Here is a 6,346-nt window from a genome sequence, read left to right on the forward strand (position 1 = left end):
CCTCTGAAATGGGAGCCTTGATCCACATTTCAGAGGAGAAATGTAAGAGTTGTAATATGTAAGAGTTGTAATAAATATTCTGACAACAAAAAATAATTTTACCTACAAAACATATGATTTATTTCTTCACGATTACCTGGAGAAAGTGAGAAGTGGCTGTTGGATATATTAAATCTAGTTCATTTTTTCTTTATCTGAACCAAGATTAATCCCCACAGGGGGACTTTTTTTTTTCTTTGCAGGATTCCACCATTATTCCACAGTTTCATTCCCTCTATCAACCCAGTTTCAAGACGTGAATCCTATTAAACTTCACTTAGGAGATGAAACAATTCTGATATAATTTCAGCTGAGATGAGGGGCAAGATTCCAGGACAATAGTCTGTCTATTGTTCTAAAATACTTCCAATTCAAGACTTTAAATCTGTGTGACATTTAGTAGTTTAAGAACATTGGCTTGAAGCCAAATTTCCCTTGCAAAAATAAGAGATAACTTCCTGTTACTTAGTAAATAGAAATTTCTAAGGGTTTATATTTGCCATCAACCTTGAGATTAGTAGTAGATTATATATATTTCCACTACTAAACTAAAGGTTGTATTAAGTATCTATTTGTCTATCTGTCTGTCCATCTATCTGTCCTTCCATCCATCTGTCAATCCAACCATCCGTCCACCCGTCCACCCATCCATCTACCCACCCATCCATCCATTCATCCATCCATCCATCCGTCCATCCATCCATCCTTCTCTATCTAATCTATCTATCTATCTACCTATCTACCTACCTACCTACCTACCTACCTACCTACCTATCTATCTACCTATCTATCTACCTATCTACCTATCTATCTATCTATCTATCTATCTATCTATCTATCTATCTATCTATCTATCTATCTATCTATCTATCTATCTATCTATCTATCTATCTATCTATCTATCTATCTATCTATCTATCTATCTATCTATCTATCTATCTATCTATCTATCTATCTATCTATCTATCTATCTATCTATCTATCTATCTATCTATCTATCTATCTATCTATCTATCTATCTATCTATCTATCTATCTATCTATCTATCTATCTATCTATCTATCTATCTATCTATCTATCTATCTATCTATCTATCTCTCTATCTCTCTATCTCTCTATCTCTCTATCTCTCTATCTCTCTATCTCTCTATCTCTCTATCTCTCTATCTCTCTATCTCTCTATCTCTCTATCTCTCTATCTCTCTATCTCTCTATCTCTCTATCTCTCTATCTCTCTATCTCTCTATCTCTCTATCTCTCTATCTCTCTATCATCTCTCTATCTCTCTATCTCTCTATCTCTCTATCTCTCTATCTTCTATCATCTATCTATCATTTATCTGTCATCTCCAGGAGAAGGAAACCCTATAATATTATAATAATAGACAGTGATTAGGGAAGTTAATTGAAAGATATTTGGAACTATGACCTTGAACACATGGAAGGTGAGTGAAGAGTGGGTGGTGAGCAAGGCCTCCCACAGGAATCAGATGTGGCAGAGCACAGGAATGGGGTGAAAAGTCAGCCAGACCTGATCTACAGTAGATGCACATCCCAGAAGTAACTAAGCAAAAAGGTAATTCTAAACTCCCATAATCTGATCTGGATTATATCATGTATCTTCTGATGCCATAAAAGGAAGACTCAAATACAAACAAGAACTGACCATAGAATAAAGACATCAAAAGAAGTAGGTGCAATATGGACTTTTAAAATAAATGTTTTTTGGATATTTGGGCAATCTTTTAGCAAAATAGATAAATTTTTGTTAATATTTATGCTACAGCATTAAAGACTCCAAAAGCCACAATAGTTTAAATATTTTAGAAAATTAAACAATAAAATAATTCTAAGAGAAAGATTTTTTAAAATATAATTTTGGAGTACTAAAAATTTTTCTAGTTATGACTAAAAATTTATAATGCAAGACACAAATAACTGATAAAAATCAACTATGTAAAATTAAATACCTATGCTAAAGATGAAGAAATAGAAGATTTTTATCAGCTGCTGCAGTCTGAAATTGATTGAACATGCAATCAAGATGCATTGATAATTACTGGCCATTTGAATGCAAAAGTTGGAAATAAAGAAGAAGGATCAGTAGTTGGAAAATATGGCCTTGGTGATAGAAACAATGCCAGAGATCGAATGATAGAATTTTGCAAGACCAACGACTTCTTCATTGCAAATACCTTCTTTCACCAACGTAAATGGTGACTATACACATGGACCTCACCAGATGGAACACACAGAAATCAAATTGACTACACCTGTGGAAGAGACTATGGAAAAGCTCAACATCCTCAGTCAGAAAAATGCCAGAGGCTGACTGTGGAACAGACCATCAATTGCTCATATGGAAGTTCAAGCTGAAATTGAAAAAATCAGAGCAAGTCCACGAGAGTCAAAATATGACCTTGAGTACATCCCACCTGAATTTAGAGACCACCTGAAGAATCTATTTGACACATTGAGCACTAGTGACCGAAGACCAGACAAGTTGTGGAATGACATCAAGGATATCATACATGAGGAAAGCAAGAGGTCATTGAAAAGACAGGAAAGAAAGAAAAGATCATGATGGACGTCAGAGGAGACTCTGAAACTTACCCTCGAACGTTGAGTACCTAAAGAAAAGGAAGAATTGATGAAGTAAAAGAACTGAAGAGAAGATTTCAAAGGGCCTCTCGAGAAGACAAAGTAAAGTATTATAATGACATGTGCAAAAACCTGGATATAGAAACCAAAAGGAAAGAACGCGCTCAGCGTTTCTCAAGCTGAAAGAACTGAAGAAAAAATTCAAGCCTCGAGTTGCAATAGTGAGGGATTCTATGAGGAAAATATTAAACGACACAGCCAGCATCAAAAGAAGATGGAAGAAATACACAGAGTCATTATGCCAAAAAGAACTAGTTGACGTTCAACCATTTCAAGAGGGAGCATATGATCAGGAACTGATAGTACTGAAGAAAGAAGTCCAAGCTGCTTTGAAGGCATTGGCAAAAACAAGGCTCCAGGGATTGATGGAATATCAATTGAGATGTATCAACAAACAGATGCAGTGCTGGAGGCACTCGCTTGTCTAAGCCAAGATATGTAAGACAGCTTCCTGGCCAACTGACTGGAAGAGATCCATATTTATGCGTATTCCCAAGAAAGGTGATCCAACCAAATGTGTACATTATAGAACAATATCATCAATATCACACGCAAGCAAAATCTTGCTGAAGATCATTCAAAAACAGCTGCAACAGTATATCCACAGGGAACTGCCAGAAATTCAGACCCGTTTCAGAAGAGGACGTGGAACCAGGTATATCATTGCTGATGTCAGATGGATCCTGGCTGAAAGCAGAGAGTACCAGAAGGATGTTTACCTGTGTTTTATTGACTATGCAAAGGCATTCGACTGTGTGGATCATGACATATTATGGATAACATTGTAAAGAATGGGAATTCCAGAACACTTAATTATGCTCATGAGGAAGCTTTACATACATAGATCAAGAGGCAGTTGTTCAGACAGAACAAGGGAATAGTGATTGGTTTAAAATCAGGAAAGGTGTGCACCAGGGTTGTATTCTTTCACCATACCTACTCAATCTGTATGCTGAGCAAATAATCCGAGAAGCTGGACTATATGAAGAAGAACAGGCCATCAGGATTGGAGAGAGACTCAATAACAACCTGCATTATGCAGATGACACAACCTTGCTTGCTGAAGCACTTGAGGCACTTACTAATGAAGATCAAAGACTACAGCTTTCAGTATGTATTGTACCTCAACATAAAGAAAACAAAAATCCTCAGTACTGGACCAGCGAGCAACATCGTAATAAACGGAGGAAGGATTAAAGTTGTCAAGGATTTCATTTTACTTAGATCCACAATCAACAGCCATGGAAGCAGCAGTCAAGAAATCAAAAGACACATTGCATTAGGTAAATCTGCTGCAAAGGACCTCTTTAAAGTGTTGAAGAGCAAAGATGTCACCTTGAAGACTAAGCTGCGCCTGACCCATGCCATGGTATTTTCAATCGCATCATATGCATGTCAAAGCTGGACAATGAATAAGGAAGACCAAAGAAGAATTGACACCTTTGAATTGTGGTGTTGGCAAAGAATATTGAACATACCACGGACTGTCAAAAGAACAAACAAATCTGTCTTGAAAGAAGTACAACCAGAATGCTCCTTAGAAGCAAGGACGATGAGACTGGGTCTTACATACTTTGCACATGTTGTCAGGAGGGATCAGTCTCTGGAGAAGGACATCATGCTTGGCACCTCAGTGAGGTGGATTGACACAGTGACTGCAACAATGAGCTCAAGCATAACAAAGGCTTTAAGGAAGGCTCAGGATCGGGCAGTGTTTCCTTCTGTTGTGCATAGGGTCACTATGAGTTGGAACCGACTCGATGGCACCTAACTACATGCATGTTAAAAATAAACAAGCACCGAAAGTAATCCAAAAATATAATTAATAAAGTGGGGAAAAATAATAATAAATCATATCTCAGATGAAACATTAACTTCCCTTATAAATAAAATATTCTTAAGTATCAAGGAGAAAGGAAAAATACAAATAGAAAAATGGACCAAACATAGAACACTTAACATAAAAAGGGAGTAAAGTCATCCCTTAAACATATGAAAATATGTTCAACATCATAAAAAAGAGTAACATTTAAACTAAAAATAGGCATTTTCTTGGGGAAACATGCATGCTTTACATACTTCTTGGAAAAGTGCAAAAATGGTTCAAGTCCTGTGAAGAGGAATTGGACACCAATGATGAATATTACAGTCATATCTAGTCTTTGGTGGCACAAATGATTTGTGCTCCACTACTAACCTAATCTATCTCGGAGGAAGTACATCCAAAATGCTCCTTAGAGGCCAGGATGGCGAGACTGCGTCTTACATACTTTGGGCATGTTGTCAGGAGGGATCAGTCCCTGGAGAAGAACATCATGCTTGGCAGAGTACAGGGTCAGCGGAAAAGAGGAAGACACTCAACAAGGTGGATTGACACAGTGGCTGCAACAATGAGCTCAAGCATAACAGCGATTGTGAGGATGGTGCAGGACCTGGCAGTGTTTTGTTCTGTTGTGCATAGGGTCGCTATGAGTCGGAACCGACTCGATGGCACCTAACAACAAAAACAACAACACTAACCTAAATGTTGGCGGTTTGAACCCACCCTGCAACAAAGCTGAAGAAAGGTCTGATGATCTGTGTCTCTTAACAGTGCATCGAGAACACCCTATAGAGTGGTTCTACTCTGTAACACATGAGGTCTCCATGACTCCAAATCAACTTGACAACAATGGATTTTCAGGTTATATAGTCAATCAATAAAACATTCACACAAGAAATTATTCAATAAATTTACATTGTAGCATTGTTTCCAATTGCAAAAGATTGTAAGCAAATAAAGTTTGGATCGCTAAATAGGTTGTCTTTCTCTGACTTATGAGTGTTTGTTTTAATATTTTCATCCTTCCTCTTTCTTTCAGGCTATTTGATGCCTCTAAAAATGATTTTTTTAAAATGTATCCAGATTTTTCCAACGGTTGAAGTAGGGACATTGGTTTGCTGTAACCCCCTGAACCATAATTAGAAATGAAGTTCTTTCTTTGTTTTAAATGTTGGAAACTATCTACAATTTGGTATTAAGTCAGTTCATTCATAAACATTTTGGTTTATTTCTTCAAACTGATTTACCTGTTGAAATTAAAATTTAGGTTGCTACTTACCAAAGGACATTCAGCAAGTGAAAAATAAAGCCAATGAATGGGAAGATAGGTTCAAGATATATAACTGACAAAGAGTTTATATGCCCAATATAAAAGAAAATGTCTAATAAATAAGACTGAAGGCAAATAATTCAAAATAAAATTGATCAAATGACACCTGAAAGCACTTTACAACAGAGAAAATCCATAAACATACTAAAATGTGCCTTACCTCAATAATCATAAACATTTAGATTCAAACTACAGTGACATATACTACATCTAGTTAATGGGTAAAAATCATAAAGGATGAGAATACTGAGTGCCGGGCAGGAAGTAGAACATCACACTGGAGCTTTCAAACATTGCTATTACAAGTATAAATCGATATATCCACTTAGAAAAATTATTTAAGAGATAAACAAATGCCCAATATTTTTGGGAGTACACCCCACTAATGAGTTCCTACATGCAGTGGGACAGTATGCATATCCTGAAATGAAAACATCCCAGATGTCCACCATAATAGAATGTATTTTAAAAAACTCAGTATTTATACTGTAAAAT

The sequence above is a fragment of the Elephas maximus genome, chromosome 20, assembly GCF_024166365.1.
Source record: "Elephas maximus indicus isolate mEleMax1 chromosome 20, mEleMax1 primary haplotype, whole genome shotgun sequence".
Classification (NCBI taxonomy): domain Eukaryota; kingdom Metazoa; phylum Chordata; class Mammalia; order Proboscidea; family Elephantidae; genus Elephas; species Elephas maximus.